Below are 22,320 nucleotides of genomic sequence, written 5' to 3'. Positions count from 1 at the left end.
ACACCAACCACTTTACAGTGTGGACTAGATGCTTTTTAAGTGGCACCAGCACTGGCGGGGTCACCAAGTAACTTGTAAGACAATGATCCTTTGAGAGGGGAGGGGGCATTGGAGGAGGAGATCTTGTGTCAGATGATGAAAGGTAATAGTGAGATAGATTGACAGAAATAGGTGTCTTGTTGTAGGAGAGGTACATGGTTACCCGTCCAGAGAGAGAGAGAGAGAGAGAGAGGAGGGAGAGAAAATGGGGACAGAAACGGGTGTGCTGCTGTAAAAGAGATACCTGAGGGAAGAGCAAGTAAAGGGGAGAGAGAGAGAGACAGCAGGAGAGAGATGGTGGCAAAATGTTGGGCATACCCACAAGGGCCAGGGATCAGAATATGGGATGAACAAGTAAAAGAAGAGAGAGATAGATGGTGGCAAGTGCCAGGGCATACTCTTGCGGTACAGAGTTCATAATATAAGAATAGACAAAATCATCATGGCTAAATACATAAATCTCTATCGACCAAATTGTGGCTACAATCACCGCATAAAATGAACCTACACTCTCAACAAAGATTTATATGAAGCATATATATAACCTGACACCAAAGAGTTCAGTTTTGTGGCACTCCAAATATACAGAATCATATTTTTGCTAAAAACATCTAAATGAACAAGCATTAAATTGATGTAAATTGAAACATCTAATGGAAATTCCGGTTGGAACTATAAAGCCAGCCATGGAAGACAATCATCCCACTTTCACTGATAGATAGATGGTCAGCTAAAATTATCAGTAAATAATACAACAACAATTTAACTGAAATCCATACCTATATTGTGCAAACAGAAAAACACCAAAAACTTGTGGATGACTTACAAGTGATCTGGGATGATAAGTTTCAACATATCCACAACCTTGATTTGAACGACAGTCCTTACAACACCAGTATAAGTAAAGAACCCAGTAAATTATAATTAGAGGCAGTAAATGAGACTGTAAACAAATATTTGAAGACTACACAGTCCAGAGTCATGAAAACGACCTATGAAACCATTAACTTTTTAATAAATGTCTTCAGCTATTACAATATTAGCATATCACAAAGAGTTGAAGCCACACAATCAAGATTCAAGTAGAAAACCTGAACTAGAATGGGCATGTAATTTAAAAGGTAAAATTTCATTCCTACATAAAAGTATCTCTCAGATTGTTGTAGATATGAAATGTAACACAGAGAACAATTTCGTATGGTATCAGAAAGACCTCATTAAAATACAGGAGAGGCAATTTAGTGATCAAAATTCAAAAACCTAAACTCCAATCTGCACTAGCTGAAATGAAAACTCACAGCTACAGCTGAAAAACTAAAGTATAAATCTACAGTATAGAAATAGTAAATGCTCAATAAATTATTTGTCAGATATCCCAAGTCAGTTTATCACAGCTTCAAGGCAAAAGGCTTAATCTCTGTAAAACATAGCTCCACAAAAGTGAAGACTGGAGGCTACCTGAGATGTGCATGGGAAAGAATTGATGAATTCAACAAACAAGTTGCATGACTAAAAAAAAACTGGAGCAGGACAACTGCCAGTATGTCTAGCAAAAGCAATATGAAATAGTCAGTGAAGTACTGGAAACAGTTCTACAGAAAATGTCAAACAGGATATCACTAGATTCACATCTTATAACAGGCTATTGGCTGAAGAATTTCACCTCTCTTCAGCAAGATCTCATATGGTTGCATGGAGAAAGTATCAAGGGCACACAAGAACTGCCTAAACTGCCTAATTAGTTATCAATTGCAACTACTCTCATTCCCCCAAATAGCCAAACCACCCTTGCTAAAACTACCACCTAGTAACCTGCCAGAATATCATGTATAAATTGTACACTGGTTGCTTCAATCTGTTCTTACAAAAATCATTATCACCAACAACATTATAACTCCTGAGAAGCAGGGGAAAAGAAGTAGGTGTGGGGTTGTATGCAGCAGCCACTAATAAACAAAATGATCCAGAAAAAACCCAATAAAATTTCACTGTAACTTAACCATAGTGTGGCTGGACTACCAGAATGATTTTGATAGTATACCACTTGGGTAGATTATCAAGGTTTTATAGTTAGCCAAAGTCCTACTACCATAATTAAATGCCTGATCAAGACTTAGTAAACCACTTTGTTCCTTAGGAGTGATAAATAGCAAACTGAGTCTCTTAGCATTCATTAAAAAAAGCTTTTGACATTGAGTACTGATGAGTTTATGACATCCCACTTGAAGGAGGTAGCTCTATGCAAGATATCTACACCAAGTACCAACAGCACGAGAGGCAGAAAACATTAACAAACAACAAATCTAGGCTGTGCAAGGCCAAGACTGAAGATATCAACCACATTATTGCCAACTGTGAGAGAATGTCTTCTAGATATTATCTTCTCATAAGGCATGATGCAGTAGCCAGAACAGTCTGGAACAGGATAGCAAACAAGAAACCACCTATAGATCAAGTTGACCGTATTGAGACAGATGTGTCAAAAGAATATTAGAAGAACTTAGAAATTAAAACAGCCACTAAGGTTGGACCACAAGGAAAAGATACGTTCTGTTGTGGAAATCAGCTGCCCTCTGGACACCAATGTGGTCAGAAAAATACAAAAGAAAGAGGACATCTATGGACCATTGATAAGGACTATTGCAAATCCAGTACCCAAGGCACACTTTCAGATATTATTATTGAAGCAACAGAATACATACCAACCCGCCTGAAGCAAAGTATGGCTGAACTCGAGTTTTTGGGGAGAGAATGCAAAACCTTAATTCATATGCTATAAAAGATCATGATATCTGGGACTATAAAAATCTACAAGACCTTCCTAAAATTTAAAGGGGGATGAAAAAAACAAGTTGCTTTCCTTCACAACCTTGCTACTAATTAGGTGGCTGGTCAAAATTTATTCAAAATTAAAAAGAGAAAAAGAACAAATGAATGTACATACATACATACATACATACATACATACATACATACACGTGAGAGGGTACCCAAAAGAAACTGGAATATTGCAATATTATTTTATTCCCTAAATTTTATATGTTTACACTTTTATTGCCTTCAAAGTATTCTCCATTAGAAGCAATGCATTTGTCCAGATGCATTTTCCATTATTCGAAGCAGTGCTGGAACTCTTATGAAGTGATTCCTTTTAATGCCTCCATCATTTTTTCCTTCACCTCTTTCCACATCTGCAAATTCCATAGCACCAGCTTTCATCACCAGTAGTGACCTTCGAAAAAAGGTCTGGATCAACTTCCAGCTGTTCTTTCAGTACATGATACACATTCTTTTATTATTCTGGGAGCAAGCAAGGCACAAGTTTTGCTGCAACTCTTTTCATTCATAATCCCTCACTCAAAATTCATTGGATACACCAGTCATATCAACAAGTTCATCAATTGTTCGGTGACAGTTCTCCAAGATCAGTTCATGAATTTTCACTATGCCTTCATACATCCTGGAGGTCAGCAGTTGTTCTGAATGAGGTTGGTTTTCAAGCAACAAGTAACCATTCCTAAAGTGTAGGAACCACTTGTACACTTGTGTTTTGCTCATGGCAGCATCCTTGCAAGCTGTTTGAAGCATGACAATTGTTTTGGCTGCCATTTTCCCCAGCAAAAAACAGAATTTCACGGAAGCATGCTGTTCCTTCCTTTCAGCCATCACAAAAGTCAATGAACAGGGGTTCTCCCTTGTTCTTCACACTACAAAACAAAGATGTACCACATGGCAGTATGATTCCACACAACGATGCTGGTCAGCAGACTGATGTCTGAAGGTTGCATCAAGTGGCATCTAGTGGTGGAAGCCTGAACTTACAGTGGGTTTGTCCCACAGAGAATGTTTCTGGTTACTTTTCGGTACCCTATCAAACATATATATATACATATATATATATATATATATATATAAAACAGTGTTAATAAAATAAGAGATGGAATGTGTAATAAACTTTATTGGGTACAACAAATATTTCAGTCTGTTCTGTTACCCCAACCACAGTTCGTGTAGTAAATTTACAGATAATAACAGGTAATCAAAACTGTGCTGGTGCTTCCTTGTCATCCATTTATATATTTTGTATAATTTCTCCATTATATATATATATATATATATATATATATATATATATATAGAGAGAGAGAGAGAGAGATAACATAAGTCAGAAAATGTGGTGTTTCTTTGCCATAAATATAACCTCTGGTAAAACTAGATGCATTAAAACATCATATCTAATGGTCTACAGTCTCAGATATAACTAGAAACTAAATCAGCAACTCTGATCTTCTGCTGTATTCACCAATAATCAAGTACTGTAAATAATAAACTTCTGATTAGTTAATGTATGTAGCAGCCACATTTTTTTCATTTTATGTCCTTCTGTATTCAAACAGAATTATATATTAGAGAAATTAATATATCTGTGACAAGTTATATCAATCATTAAAAATTGTATATATGATAGGAGGCTTCTGGTCGGACATGAAGACAATATCACTTAGAAATAAATGCCAGAAATACATTGAAATTCACTGGAGTCAGCTTAACCACTTATTTAAAATACTGATCATTTACCCACTCAGAAGTTTCATTTATTACCTTCGAATTTAAATTAGGATTTTGCCAAACTGTTAGATTTATCATGCTTGACATTAATTTAACAATTATAGGAAGTACTCCAACAAAATTTCACCAAGATTTGGAGCCTATGCTGCAGGTTTTCTGAATCTATGTTCCACCTCCACTAAACATCATAAAATGATGACTGAATCAATTTCTCACCTTATTCTGTATTTATTTACCAAATCTCCTCATACAGGAGGTCATAAATTTACTTTCTTGGCCAGAGGGTTTATGCAGGAGTTATTAGCTTAAATACTCACCTGAGGCATTTCCATATCAGTACTGGAGAGTGACAGGGAAAGAATTAGAAAAAGATAAAATAGATGTCAGTCAAAACTAGATTTCAGAGTTATTCACATGCTACTGCGCCTACACACATGGAAACAACAGAGTAAATAATTATATCTGGGTGGAAATTGTTCAACATTACAAACAGGAAATTATCAATTAATCCTCTTATATGATAAAGTTTCATTATATATGCATTATCACATGGAACTTGCCTCAGAGTTCTCTCCTAATAATGGGAGTCAAACTGAACTACTGTTGCTGTTCTCTTTGCTGTACATTTTCAAGAGAAGAAGTAAATGGTGAGAAAGTGAAGAAAGGGATTCATACCACTACTAAATCTAAATGAGGGTGAGTGATTATAAAATGTTGTATAACTTGTGGAGGAAGTTTTACCATCAACTTACTCCTTACTTTCAATGTATTCATGTATAGATACCTTGTTATATGTACAAACATACACACAAACAGACATATTTGATAACAGTTTGACTCAGCTCCACATAGCTTTAAGTTTCATGTACATGTCTTGTGTCCCATGAAATTTTAAGTCATGTGGAGCTGAATCAAGCTGTTATAAAATGCATGTAACTACAACCAATGTATTGACATTATTTACAATTGACAGATATTTGTCCTCACCTTGTTTGTTGTTAACACAATGTTTCGGCTGATGTACCCTCTAGCCTTCATCAGGTGTCTTAGGGAAATTTCAAACTTGGGTTCTCATTCCTAAGGTATTTTTTGATGTTATTATTATTATTATTATTATTATTATTATTATTATTATTATTATTATTATTATTATTATTATTGTTAGTGTTCAGGAATGAGAACCCAGGTTCGAAATTTTCCCAAGACACCTGATGAAGGCTGGAGGGTAAATCAGCCAAAACATTGTGTTAGCAACAAACAAGATGAAGACAAATATCCGTCAATTGTAAATAATGTAAATAACGTACATAATTCCTCATTTCTTAAATATATAACTGCAAATGTATTGAGTACTACTTTCATTTGTTTAGTCACCCATGTACTTTTAAACACAGTACATCTGTAAAAGATTCTATTTCAGATGAAAACTGCAACGACTTGCCTGTTAACGATGTAAATACATTAACTATGGTACACAAGTGCTTATTTTAATTTGATACTACTTTAGTTGTATACACCAGACTATATATATATATATATATATATATATATATATATACACACACATATAGATAGATAGATTGATAGATAGATAGATATATCATTCTCACCTTCATCAAAAGTAGCATAAGAATGGCCACTGAAAAGTGATTACACTGACAGTGCTCCAGCACGACCACAGCTTTTGGGCTGAAACATGAAAGAAATATTATATATATATATATATATATATATATATATATATATATATATATATATATATATATATATATCTGTATGTATGCATGTATGTATGCATATATACACACACACACACTCAGGGTGTTCCAAAGAAATGTATGCAACCTTTATCACCTGATAACTCAGTTTTTATTTCCTTTTAGTCTTGATGTGGAGGTGCTATTAAGGAAGAGTGCTGAATGTGGAGAATGCATGGGATAAACAGGGATCACCCCATGCTGACACCAAAAAGGGACCAGTGATTCAAGTTGACAACAGTGTGGTAGGTAAAGTGATCAAGGATATGAAGGTGGGAAAAGTCATGGGTCCATGGGGGATGGTTGCAGAGATGCTTAAAATATCTGGCGAAGTGAGATACATGATTACCACTAGATAGTTAATCAAGTCATACAGGAAGTTGTCATGCACAATAACTGGCATAGTAGTAGCATCACCAACTGTTAAGAGCATAGATGATGCCTTAGGGAGAAGCAAGTATAGAGAAATCAAACTTCTAGACCAATTTATGATGGTCACCGAGAAAGTCATAGCCCAATTGATCTGTAACTAGTAGCGAAAATGGACAAAATTTGGTTGTAAGATGATATTAACTACCAGTAGAAAAAGGGTTTAGCCTCCCAGGAAATTTATACTGATATGGTTGCTACATTAGGGGATGATGCTCCAGTTTTATCAACAATACAAAAGTGAGCAGCTGAATTTGGGAGGAGAAGGGAGAGTCATGAAGATGACCCAAGGTCTGGACACCCTGCAACTGCCACCAATGAGAAAAACATTGATCATGTTCACTACATGGTGAAGGATAACATGTAACCAACTCTAAATCAAATAGCCAATGCTATTAGCATATCCTATGAGAGAGTTGAGAATATTCTACACAATGAACTTGGCATGACGAAGGTAGGTGTCATGTCTTTTGTCAACTGATCAAAATTGCACTGGTCTGATCACTTCACAGGAAAATTTGACATTTTTTGAGGCAGATCCAGTAGGTTTCCTTCAACGTTTCCTGACTCAAGAGGAGTGTTGGGTTCATCACTTTGAGCCAGAGAAAAAGAGACAAACCATGCAACAGAAAGACCCCTCCTCACTTGCTCCTAAGAAGGCCACAGTTGGTTCATCTGCAGGGAAGGTGATGGCCTCTCAGTTTTACTGGATGCAAAAGGCATTGTGTTTATTGACTAGCTCACAAAAGGGCCACAACATCAATGGAGAGTACTATGCCATCTTGCTGAAACGGTTACAGAAAACTATCAAGACCAAACACCCAGGAAAACTGATAATGCTCCAGCACACAAGTTGTTGGTTTCAATGGCTGCTGTGCATGACTGTGGCTTTGAACTGGTTGATCAGCCTCCCTGTTTTCCTGATTTGCATCCATCTATTCCCCAACTTGAAAAAACACTTGGATGGGAACCTGTATCACAGTGATGGTGACATCATCATATCTGGCGTTGATAAATTTTTTGACTAACTGGATAAAAGCTTCTACACAACTGGGATCCAAGTACTGCAACAGCGATGGGAGTATCTTGATCAGCAGGTGAACTTTTCAGCTGACCTACATAGATCACACACTGACATATCTTTTATCTGTTGCTTGATTCAATCACTGGACTGCAACAATGCTCACATCGCTTTGAAGAGTTTAGTCATACAGATCATTAATAACTATTTATTTTTGTAGTCTGGTACTTGTTCTAGCAATTTATCTCATTGAACTGCTAACTAACAAGGATGTTGCCATATGGTGGTGGAGACAAACACAACAGAAACACACACACATGCGCATGCACACACACACACACACATATATGACAGGCTTCTTTTCTAAATTAAGAAAGTCTATCTTGCCAGTTTATCTTCTGACATTCATAGTGTGCTACTTCAAAAGTTCTCAATTATTTCTACATATTTCACATTTTCATAGTGATAATATCAAGGAATTGTCATTCAAACCATTAAAAACACACAAAACCGTATTCATTAAAAATGTTTTTCCTAAGGTGTCAAAATTGTTGTTCTACTTCTGTGACCTGGTCTCTAATACTGTTGATAGTTTCTTAGCTATTAATAAACATAGTACTCCATCTTTTAAACATATTACATCTATTTTATACAATACTATTTGAGTTTATCATGTTACAATATCCACATTATCTTCTGCTGTACCTAAAACGTTTGTCTTTTATCTGTCTTTTCATCTATGTGTCTCCCTTGTGTGCTTGACTACATATTTATTCATCAATATATCTCCTGTCACTATGATAACTATCTATTTACCCAATATATCCAAGTGTGTGTTACTTTAACGTTGTTGTTTATAAAACATATTGATTTCTGTGCGTTTAATGAGTTTTTGTAATATTTATAAACATAGCACATTACATAATATATATTATACACACACACATACACTTACACAGATACATACACATACATTTATACATTTTAAAACATATGGAAACTTATTTTTTCATAGAAAATAATATGAAATAAAAGAATGCTTTAATGTTAATCGCACCTAGTTTCAGTATTCACAGTATGTCACTCCTTGTTTCAAATATTTCAACAAATATTGTAATTTGAAAACAAATGTCAAATTCATGATTGTATGGAGAGAAGGTGGAGGAGAGAGAGAGAGAAAAGAATGGGTAGGGAGAGAAGAGGGAGAGAGAGAGGGAGAGAAAGCAAAAGGGGTTCAGAGGGAGAAATGACGGATAGCAAAATGGAGAGAAAGAGAGGAGAGAAGTGGAGTGGAGAGAGAGAAAGAGAGAGAGAGAGAAAGAGAGAGAGAGAGAGAGAGAGAGAAAGAGAGAGAAAGAGAGAGAGAGAGAGCGAGAGAAAGAGAGAGAGAGAGAGAGAGAGAGAGAGAGAGAGAGAGAGGAAAACAAGGGGGTTGAGAGAAAAAGTAATAAAGTAATTAGAAAGCAATCCAGATTAAAACTCTTTCAGATCATAGATGGTTTTGTCATGGTAGAATATTTCCAAAGACAATAATAACTAAAAACTGAGTTAAATGAAATCAAAAATCAACACTGAGTGCATTACTACATCAACACCAATAAAAAAGGTTACATCTAGAAAGCCTGGGGCCAAAATACTACATATTTTATAGGGATCCAAAAGTTAACAACCAAAATGTTTAGAATAAAAATTAGTGTGGCAAGGAATGTAAATTGGTAAAATTACTGAGTCATATTTTAGAAAAGTTATCAGGAAGATGTGTGCAAGTAAAGTTAATTACTGTCTTTTGTCTCTTCTACTGTTACTATAAGGAACAGTGAGGGTCTTTCTCATAGGGTGCAGGAGTGGCTGTGTGGTAAGTAGCTTGCTTACCAACCACATGGTTCCAGATTCAGTCCCACTGCATGGCATCTTGGGCAAGTGTCTTCTACTATAGCTTCGGGCCAACCAAAGCCTTGTGAGTGGATTTAGTAGACGGAAACTGAAAGAAGCCCGTCGTATATATGTACATGTACATATATGTGTGTGTGTGTTTGTGTGTCTGTGTTTGTCCCCCCACAATCGCTTGACAACCGATGCTGGTGTGTTTACGTCCCCGTAACTAAGCAGTTCGGCAAAAGAGACCTATAGAATAAGTAGTAGGCTTACAAAGAATATGTCCTGGGGTTGGTTTGCTCGACTAAAGGCGGTGCTCCAACATGGCTGCAGTCAAATGACTGAAATAAGTAAAAGAATAAAAGAGTAATAGGCCTCATGTTTCCTCCTCTCATTATTCATTTTAGAAGGTGGTGAGCAGGCAGAATTGTTAGCATGTTGGGCAAAATGCTTAGTGGCATGTTGTCCATCCTTATGTTCTGAGTTTAAATAAATAGGCCGATAAAATAAGTGCCAGTTGAGCACTGGTTTCAATTGTAATCAACTTACCCACTACCCTAAAATTGCTGGCCTTGTGCTAAAATTTGAAACTATTACTCATATAATAACTACTTTGTCCAGTCCTCTGAAATTCCCACCCTGCCAACCATTGTTCCCCTAATGTCAACCTGCACCAGTTTATGAAGAACTTTAACCACATCAGTCAAATTAGTCTTGAAGAGTCTGTAAAGGGCATGAGAGCTCCCCATCCCTCAAACCACACCAGTAAAAAAACAAAACAGTTGGTCCTATTATGTCTCTCCATCTAAATCACACAGCCAAAGCTTGGTCACACCAACATTTCTATGATGTTTCCTCAAAGAAGAAAAAAGTGTTAGATTGTAGAAGTCACCATTACTGCCCAGTGTTTGTCTGTCATTTCATTAATTGTATGAGAATCACCAGCAAAGTAAGGGTGAGCCTTGTAAAGTGTACAGTCTGAGATGTCTCTTGCCTTCTAAATTGCAGTAAGACTTCTTGATCTCTTGCCAATAGTGAGACCTTCTGAGGTCTTACTAAAAGATGAGACCTTCTGGTGCCTTGTCTACAAGGTCCACTTCAAGTTGGTTCAATGAACTGTATTCCTGCTGATACCACCACCCCATACACTACATGTCCACACTCTGTGTGAAAAGTTTACCGCTTGAAAATTAGTTTCCAATTCACCAATTTGTAAATTTACTGATTAGCATATAATTAGTTCTAATTTAGGCAAAAGGCCAGCAATTGTAAAGAAAGGTGTTTAGTTAATTAAATTTATTTTGTCAGCCCTGGAAGGATAAAAGGTAAAGTTGACCATAATGGAGGTTTACCCATAAGTAGTTGATTTATTACATAGTCACAAAAAATAATTAAGTCTATTTGCACAACACCATCTTTAAAGTTGAAATTTTATTATCATTTAAACATTTAATATTTTTTAATAAGCCTATTACATTTTGGTTCATCATTTTCTTCAATTGAGAGAAAGCAAAAAAAATCTTTTTTAATGTTAGCATAAGCATAGGCATGGCTGAGTAGTAAGACGTTTGCTTGCCAACCAATGGTTCCAGGTTCAGTTCCATTGACTGGCACCTTGGGCAAGTGCCTTCAACTATAGCCTCAGGCCAACCAAAGCCTTGTGAAAAGATTTGGTAGATGGAAATTGAAAGAAGCCTGTCATGTATATATGTGTGTGTGTGTGTGTTTGCATGTGTGTGTGTGTGTGAAAGTGTGTGTGTGTGTGTGTGTGAGAGTGTGTGTATGTGAGTGTGTGTGTGTATGTGTGTGTGTCTTTGTGTTTGTCCCCTACCACTGCTTGACAACCACTGAGCAAAAATGACTGATAGCATAAGTATCAGGTTTTACAAAAAATAATAAGTACTGGGTTCAATGCATTTGACTAATATTGTTTGAGGTGGTACCCCAGCATGGCTGCAGTCTAATGACTGGAACAAGTAAGGATAAAAGAAATGATCCATTTATATTCAAAGGGTAATCAAGTGAATGAAAATATTCCGAAACTGTTGTGCTTGAGGGAGTTCAGTTATTGATGTTATAGTGAGTCAATGAGGAGAAAGCAATCACACTGCCAATGTAGTATTGATTGAAGCATCAAAAATTTGTGAAATAGCACCATGGAAATGCTAAAAATACAACTGAGTTCCCTCTGTCATACTGTTTGATGTAATTGTTGTATGCAGTCAAGTAGCAAAATTTCCAAACAAGGATTGCATGAAATACCAAATTTAAGAAAAACAAAGGACTCTTTCTTCTATCTCACTGAAAAGACATAAATTTTCCACAAGAATTTACAAAGTTATCAAGTGGTGAAAATATTTTGTCTTTTGATTCTGTTAATACAGAACAACACATATTTAATATCTATAATGAAGCAAAATATTCAGTTGTTGATGTAAACCAGTCATTGGTAAAAAAAAGATGGAACATTAAAATTAGAGTCTTTGTTATTTTACTGATGATTCACACTGCATGGGTTAGAAAACTATTCCTTAACTGCTTCAGTTGTATCATTTTCAACTAACAAAAATGAATTTACACCTAAAACATTTCTAGAAAATGTCAAGAACTTTGTTCCTATTGTGGATTTGTATCTCATATCTGTACATCTGCATGGGCTAATCTCTATAGTTGTAAATCATATCTGTAGATCTGCATCTCACATTTGTATATGGCATCTGTATTTCTCCTATATCACATGTACTATAAGTTATCTACCTATTTTATGCATGTGTATAAATGTCTTTCTGGCTATGTCCCTGTATGTCTGTTACATTTATATCTGAGTATATACATGTCTGCACGTATGTCTGTGTGAGGTCTGTAGCTGGATTTTTGTGTGTCTGGTCATGCTAGTACATTATGTTATACACTACTCCATTGGTTCAGTGTGTGTGTGTTGCTTGTGTGTGTGTGTGTATGCATGTGTGTATATATGTATGCATACATGTATGTATGCATGTATGTATGTATGTATGTATCTATCTATCTAACTGTACGTATACATGTACGTCCTGGGTGTGACTTAAAACTGCATCCAATAGTGGAGCCCTGGTTCAGGAGTTCCAGGGTTTAGAGAAGTTGAAACCATCTCCTACTATTGTTCTCAGGTCTATTCTGACCCAGAGTAGTAGTACCTGTTAGGGCCCCAGCTATTGATTGGCTAGCATATATGATTGTATTCCATCTGAGTGTGGGGACACAGAAAAACCTGTGGTAGGTGTCAGGATATGCTGTAATACCACTGGGAGTGAGGGATTTCTAACTGTTACCACAGCATACTTCTAGAAGAGAGACATTCTTAGATGTTAAACCTGCAATTTAATGTGATTACTGGTTATCTCACTTCAGTCTATCGCTAGGTATTAATTATGGGGATTCAGAGAGTGGCACCTGTGTTGTACAAACATCTTTCCTTATAATCTAATGATGTACAGATACCTCTTTATGCTGACATCATTTGTCATTCCATCTGCTTAAAGTCCTAGGGTGACTGAAGAGTGATGACATGTGCAGATCCAACCAGCTGGAAGTGAACAGTAAGTTACAGCTTTTGTCACCTGTGCTTCAAACCATAAACATCAGTCATCTGAGAGGTTGAGGATGGAAAGTCAGAAATGATACTGACAACGAGGAAGCACAAGGAGATAGCAATCATCTGTGAAAATGGAGCAATTACCATCTACCTATCCATACACACATGCACAACACACACACAGCCAGATAGTTACGGTTTGCTTGCAACACTTACACTTTGGAACAGGAATGGCTGAAGAAACAGCATCAACAGGGGAAAACAACAGTAGCAATCAAGTTCATGAACGAAGGAAAAAAACTAGTGAGAACAGCAAAAAGAAATAGTCTATTGCATGGGGCCTAATCATGAGAAATGAAAATTGACAAGGGGAAAAATTGCAGTTATCCAAGGTTGTCCAGAGAACCCTGGGATCAGATGTAGTTTTGTGGTCTGAAAAGGCAAAGAAAATAATCTTGATTGAACTTACATTCTAATGGGGAGAATGGTGGGATCAAACCTTTGAATGGAAGAGAGCCTTCTGCAAGATTTCAAAGAGGTAGTCATGGCTAATCCCAGTCAGGGTTAGCTGTTGGGGATTCCTTGTCTAGTCATTATGGAGGTTGGTTACAACCATTGGGATAAAACGAAAAGAGGAAAGGGTGGTTGTGTACAGGATGGGAGAGACAGCAGAAAGAACCTCTTGCTGGTTGTGGAACAAGAGAAAGGAGTTAAGCTTGGAGGAGATGACACCTCTGCTGACATACCAATAGGAGGATGTTGCTATTCTGGGTTGAAACACCTTGATGGTCTACTCACAATTTGTGAAATAATACTTTGGCTATTTCCGATTAATCTCACACAGTTGCATGGAGACACACAAACACAAACTCATACAGTTACGTACACATACACACACTTAAACATATAGTCTCAAACAGTTACATGCACGCACATAAGCACTCACACATACTGATACCAGCAGACAATCAGCATCATATTTTTCATTTTCTCATTTTTATTGCAAGGCTAATGTTGAGGGAAGAGGAGGGTATGGTGAGTGAGCAAAACGGATTTTATTTATTGAGAAGACAACACAAACACTTTGTAATTTAATATCTTTTAATTTTATACCTGTTAAACAGAAATTATTTTTATTGAGTGAGAATTTAATAAAATCTAATCATAAGTAAGTGAAATTATGCTAAATACAACTAAACTGAAAACCTTTTTCCCCTGGCCATACTGGCAATTCTGAAAACTTTTGGGTGCAAATTTTACATGAGTATAAGCTTTTTTTAACAATTTTCATACTAAAAATCACCTGCATAAATTACACAGGTGCGCAAATTACATGGGTCTTTACGGTATATATATGTCTTGCACAGTTGTGGCAATGACAAGTGTTTGTCACAACTGATGTTCAGAGAGTTATTTTCTTTACTGACACCTCCCTTCATTCTATCATGAAATCTTTCACTGGGGGTTCTGCCATTTTCAGCATACTATGTCCAGCCATAGTATACAATACAGAGCAGAGATGTTAAAAAAATTAAGTAACACTTGGACTTGAAACTTTAAAGTGAGGAAAGGCTTTGCACAGGGCCAATCTCAGCTTCTAAACTATACAGCTATTGTTATGCTAACATCATCATCATCTTTATCATCATCACTATCATCACTAAGATTTTTATGATTTTGAGTGCTATGTGGTCAACTGACTGACCTGCTAGAAATAGCAACCAAACTTTTCATATGTAGCAACCTATTGTCTTTGAAAGGAAGACAAAGGACATATTGAATAAAATAGTCTCAAAATGCAGAATATCATGGTTAGAATGTCTTCGATCATAAGTTATGTTCAGCTAGCTTTGACCTGATGCTGTAAAATATCAACAGCAATAACAACTATGACAACAAGTAAACTACAATCTCTCTACAACAGCAACAACAACAGCACTATTCAGATGGACACATTTTATTAAAAATGTCATGTTTTCTTTAACTTGTTGAATTATTTCACCTAATTATATTGCTAATTAATGTTCACCTCAGCAGCTGTAGCTAATTTTGTTATTTTTATTGTTTCATCTATTGTAACTTACTTATTGTCTTTTTTCTTTATTTTTATTTGAACAAAATTTAAGTAAATAATTCAAAATTCTATTATTCAACAAAAAAGTAAAATAGAAACAAAAACAAAATTACTTTCAAAAATGTTATTAAAAAACTTAAACTGAATAATTATGATGATACCTTTTGATGTTTACATCCTCCCTTTTTAATGGTTTCATGTTTGCTTTCTTATTTCAATATGTTAACAAAATAAAACTGTAACAATTTCACTGCCAGCACTTTCCTTTATATGTCTTCATGTTATTTCATTTTTTTTTTAGCAATTTAGCAAGAATATTTTTTTATACATTAATTTAAAAAACTATTATTCTTTTTGTATTGTTTTTTCTCTTTAACAGATTTTATATTCTTCCTTTATCTGGCTGTCTTCCAGTGCTGGTGGTGAAAACAACAAAAAATCTATAAATCAAACAAATGCTTTCATTAAAGCCACATTTTCCCAATATCTACAAGAAAAACCTTGCAGCTTTATGAAATTTTTAATTTTTGGTAGAATTAATAATTCTACTATTTAAATGCTAATGTAATCTTGATTTATTTATTTTAATGTTTTAATTCTATTTTTTTTCTTTGTTTTGTTTTCATATTTTAATTTCTAATGTATGATAGTATGTATTTTATTGAAAATGAAGTCTGAAGATGAATTTCCTTAGTAAATAGCCTAAACCATTAAAGTTAAGCATTATTTCTTTGTGGAGTGGCAGTATAATGAGTTTGTAGTGTAAGCCTCACCATACCTAACTTAGTTTTTAAGTTTCTTTTATTTTATCCCTGTCAGATGCAATTGCAATAGATTGCAGCCAATTCTTGATATTGATATGGAAGACTGAAATTGTTCTATTTAATAGCTTTGAATGAAATCCATTTTAGCATAATCGCAATGACATGTTATTTAAAATTAGAATTGCAAAAAAAGAAGAAAAAAAAGAAGAAAAACGTAGCAACTTGAAATGGAAGTGATCTGTAAAATCCTTGTGAAGAAATCAGAAAAATAAAAATGGAAGGCATGACTAAGTTGTGTGTGAAAAACAATGAAAAACTGGAGATGAATATGAAAGGGAAATAGATGAAAGCCAGACATACTTGTAGGGAGATGTGTTCTTTATTAAAGGAAAGAATGTGCATTTTGTAACCCATACATACATACATACATACATACATGCATACATACTTACATGCATACATACATACATACATGCATACACACAGATATATAACTGTGTGTATTGAAGGTAAATTACAGTTGATGTAAATGAGAGGGTTGCAGATTTCAGCTGCACAATAATAAATGATAGATTTATAATAAGGAATGGAATCATCATATAACGGTTGTGTGTATATGTGCATGTATGTGTAGCACATGTGTGTATATGTATGCATATGTGGGCATGTGTGCATATGTGTGTGTGTGTAAGTGAATTCTGATCTTATATTCTTGTAATATTTTGATGTATTTTAGATAAGATATTCTTTCAAAATAAGACTAAAATATGTTCATATACATACATATATCTATGTATATACAAATATATAAATACACACATAAAAATGTGTTTGTGAATCATTAAGATTAATATACACACATACATACTCATATAGATGCATACATATGATACATACAAACAGACAGATATATGTCTATATATATATATATATATATATATATATATATATATATATATAAATACAGATATATCGTCATCATCATCATCGTCACGTGTGTGTGTGTGTGTGCGTGTGTGCATGTAATTTATTCATATATTCATTGCATTTCGTATCTAAGCACCAAAAAAATGATAATTTATATATTTCTAAATTTTTCTTCAAATATTTTCATATTTGAAAGAAGTGATCTATAGAATATTTGATTCAACTGAACAGCTTGACATACAAAGACTTGGCCTTTACACTGGTATAACTGTCAAGTCTTTCAATAGATGTAAATTCATCTAAATTGTAGCTGTTATACCATCTTGTGCTCTCTTTAGCAGTATTTATTACAAATATAAGGTTTACTGGAGGAGTGCTCAAAGAACCTGACTATTGAGAATAGCAATCAAACTATTTATTTATATGTTAATCATCTGAATAGATGTATTCAATTGTATCTTCCATGCCTAGAATCTAGTGAATGCATGTGGTCTAATGGTTAGAGTGCTGAGTCCATAATCATTAGATCATAGGTTTGATTCTGGCACTGGGTAGTGCATTATGTCTTTTTTACACAAGGTACTTCTTTTCATGTTATTCCAGCTGAAAATGAGTACCAACAACACCTGAGGGTTTAACTTGTGATGGACTGGTGTCCTGTTTAAAGATAGTCTTGTATAGTCAGCCTAAACACTTTGGAAACCTGTATTAAGAGAAAAGTTGGGCATAAGAGGAATTAGATGCAGTGTACAAGAGAGAAGACTCTGCTGGTTTGGTCTTGTGATATGTGTATAAATGTAGACAGCTGTATACAGAAGCGCTGATCACTTACAGTGGATGGAACTCATGGAAGAGGTTGACCCAGAAAGACATGGAACAAAGTATTGAATGCTGATCTCAAGGCACTGAGCCTTACAAAGGAGATGACCAAGATATCTGGTACATTGCTGTACTCTAGAAGACCTGTCCACCACAGCAGAATTAATACTGATGTTTCCATCATTTTGACTGTGCCATGCTGGAGCACCACGTTAAAGGGTTTTTTTTAGTCAAAGAAATTGACCCCAGGACTTATTCTTTGTAAGCCTAGGACTTATTCTATTGGTCTCTTTTCCAAAACTACTAAGTTATGAGGACATAAACATACTAACAACTGTTGTCAACTAATGATGGATGGGACAAACACAGGCACACACACACCCACACCCACACACGAACACACACACATATACGACAGGCTTCTTTCAGTTTCCATCTATCAAATCCACTTACAAGGCATTGACCAACTTCAGACTATAGTAGAAGACACTTGCCCAAGGTGCCATGCTGTGGGACTGAACCTGGAACCATGTGGTTGGTAAGCAAGCTTCTTTTTTTTTTTATTGCCCACAAGGGGCTAAACATAGAGGGGACAAACAAGGACAGACAAAGGGATTAAATCGATTCCATTGACCCCAGTGCATAACTGGTACTTAATTTATCGACCCCGAAAGGATGAAAGGCAAAGTTGACCTCGGCGGAATTTGAACTCAGAACGTAACGGCAGACGAAATACCGCTAAGCATTTCGCCCGGCGTGCTAACGTTTCTGCCAGCTCACCGCCTTCTTACTACACAGCTACACCTATACAGAGAGAGAATGAGAGAGATAGAGAATGAGAGAGAGAGAATGAGAGAGAGAGAGAGAGAGAGCCATTCAGACACACACATATGCTTATATATACATATAGATAAGTCCAACACTATCACCATCATCATCATGAGCAGCAGCAACAGCAGCAGTGGCAACACCATTATCATCAACATGGTCATTTTATTGCCACTATCCATACTGGTATGAGTTGAAAAGGTCATTGTTGGACTCCCAGATACAACAACCACATCCCACTTGTGGAGTTTCCTTTTTGACTTGGTTTCTAGCTTTATATGAATCCACTGGTGTCATTATATTCAAGCCAGGTGGTATTAGCTTTGAGTCTCTACATCTACACAGGAAAGACAGATGGTTTGAAAGACAAGCTAGTTTTTGATGGAGTTTCTCTATATGTCTCCATTGAAGTCTAATATCAGCTCCATACTAATTAGATAATACAGTTCTATATTTAAGAGATGAGGAATTATTTACATTATTTACATTTGATGGATATTTGTCCTCATCTTGTTTGTTGTTAACACGTTTCAGCTGATATACCCTCAGCCTTCATCAGGTGTCTTGGGACTGATGAAGTTATAAAAATTCTCCAGGAACCACTTCTGACTCTTTCCAGAGGTGTGGCATGGAGCCAAATCCTGCCGCCAAAGACATATGGCCTTCCAACCGTAACCCTCTCCATTCAGGGATTGACCACATTCTCCAGCAGCTTCACATAGTCTCTGAATTGAGCCTGAGGCCCTGTTCATCTGTTGTTGGATGAATTCTGGCATGTTGATGCAGTCAGAATGTGTTGTCTCCATTCCTGCTGGCCATGGCCTTGAAGTCTCTGTTGCAGCTGCCCTTGTCTAATCTTGTGTGTGTATGTGCGTGTGTGTACATGTGTGTGTGCATGCGTGTGTGTGTGTGCATGCGTGTGTGTATGCGTGTGTGTATTTGAATTAAAAAATTTTTTTGCAGAAAATTACAAAAGTGAATTAAGGCTCAAAAGTTTCATGCAAAGCACTTATAGATAAGTACTATGCATGGAACTCTTAACCCTTGAGTTACTTTTGTAACTTCTGGTGATCAGAAATGAAAAACAATGCTTATATACTCATGCATTGGGTTCTATATTTTTTTGTTTGTTTTACCATGGATATTACTGGTGGGAAGATGAGTCACTGCTACCTGTAGCAGCCATGTGCTGATCATTGCAAAGAAAAAGGTAGGTCGAAATCACATGATCTGGTCATATCAGCACCGGAGGTGACAGGGATTTATCTTCCCGAGAGCAATATAAACAAGAGTGCATTTTACTGCAAAAACCAATATTAGCATTTCTCTCATGGTATCTACTGCAGTATAGTTTGTTCTAACAGAACATCTACATTCAAGTGGAGATAAATATTATCTTTCGGTATTAAAACTACCCGTGTCACTAATATATATTTTTTAAATAGTTATATATATATATATATGTGTGTGTATGTGTGTATGTATACTACATATATGTGCATAAATGGGCACCCCACCCACTCTCCTCCTTACATCATCCCACACCACCATCTTTCCAACTGCAACTCTCCCTTGATACCATCTTATTTCTTTCTTGCTATCTGGAACCATTGCGTTTGTTAGCCATTCTTCATCCATTGATATTGTTCTCTACCTCCACATGTTACAGTGATCATCACCTCTTCTACCCACCAAATTATTTCTCCTCATCCACTATGCCTACCTCTCTCTCTCCTTCTTCTGCAGCCTATCCATCCACGTGGCATCTCTCAGTTGACTTCAATATTGTCAACCAGATCATCATTAATACCCTGTTGCTATCCTCTCCAGTACTCTCCTTGCACCCTTCTTCTTTCCTCAATTCACGCACCATTGGCCATCCACTCCACCACACATCCATCATTCCCTACATTCACACCCTACCCAATCTTCACTGATGTTACACTTTTGTTAACCCCTACTCCACCTACCCACACTCCTAATTTCTTTATCCCTACTTATACCTTAAGGTGCCTCTAGGACACCTCATCACCATAATTTATCTCTTTGCAACTACAACTAGTACATTCTCATTCTCTCATCTGAATGTGATTAGACATGTAGATCCTCTACATCAAGAACCGGCTCTTCTCCCTCCCCCTTCTCATACCTTAACTCTCATCTCTTAACAAAACTGCACCTCTCCTTGGTTTTCATATCATGTGACTCAGAAGACTCAATAGTGCCAGTAGCATGAAGAAGAGCAGCCAATACCTGCTGTAAAGTGGTTAGCATTAGGAAGGGCATCCAATCATAGAAACCATTGTAGCATGATGCAGTCTCTGGACCTAATGGATACTGTCATACCATCAAATCCATGCCAGCATGGAACATAGATGTTAAATGCTGCTGCTGCTGCTATGTGCATGTGTGTGTGTGTGTGTGTGTGTGTGAGAGAGAGAGAGAGAGAGAGAGAGAGAGAGAGAGAGAGAGAGAGAGAGAGAGAGAGAGAGAATGATTCAAATAGAAAAAGCCTTGCGTTTTAATGAACAAAATATATATACAAGTGTACATGTAAAAAGAGAAGGCAGACTCGGAGTTCTCAGATGATAAACAATCAAGTATAAATATATAAACAGATTTATTACAGAACAAACTTACTCAGATTACATAGACTCAAAGAATTAGAGGGAGAGAAAGAATTACAAGTGCAACAGCTGTTTCTGAGGGCTCAGAGTTACTTCATAATGTTGGCAGATGTAGTTGATCATTATGAAGTAAATCTGAGCCCTCAGAAACAGCTATCGGATGTATAACACCTTCCCTCTAATTCTTTGAATCTATGTAATCTGAGTAAGTTTACTCAATAAAAATATATATATATCTATACTTCATTGTTTATCATCTGAAAATTTTGTGTCTGCCTTCTCTTTTTACATGTTTACTTGTACATATATTTTGTACATTAAAACCCAAGGTCTTTATCTGTTTATCTGAATCTCCCCATATCTGCTCACTTGGATTCCTTTTATAGCCACTCTTTACCCTGCTGACTTGGTCCTCGGTAAAGATATTGAAGTGTAAGTTCAAATCAATTTGAGGTCTACTATGTGTTTTCTATAATGAAAGACTCTCGATATCATCTGTTGACTCACACACACACACACACACACACACACACACACACATACACACACACACACACACGCACACACACACACACACGCACACACACACACACACATATATAAATGAGTGAACAGGTGTGGTGCAGCAAACATGAAAAATAGAACTGAAAATATGAGTATATGTATTTTTTTTATCAATATTTAGCTGCAGCAACTGAGTGACTCAAAGGCCAAAAGCCTCGTGCATTGGCACTTATCAAAGTTTGATGAGTACCTGCCAATGCATGAAACTCTCAACGCCTGAGCAACTCTGTTGCTCTGCTAAATATTAATAAAAATATAAACGAATAAATAAATAAATATATTTCTTTCTAATATAGGTACAAGCCCTGCAGTTTTGCAGGGAGGGGTTATCCCTGGAGGGGTTGTCCCTGGAAGGGTTGTCCCTGGAAGGGTTGTCCCTGGAGGGGTAAAAGGTAAATTGATTTCCACAAGATTTGAACTCAAAAGATAATAATGAGCTGGAAGAAATACTAC

Source organism: Octopus bimaculoides, chromosome 8 (assembly GCF_046866305.1).
Source record: "Octopus bimaculoides isolate indiv1 chromosome 8, ASM4686630v1, whole genome shotgun sequence".
Classification (NCBI taxonomy): Eukaryota; Metazoa; Mollusca; class Cephalopoda; order Octopoda; family Octopodidae; genus Octopus; species Octopus bimaculoides.
Note: the sequence above shows the minus strand (reverse complement) of the source record.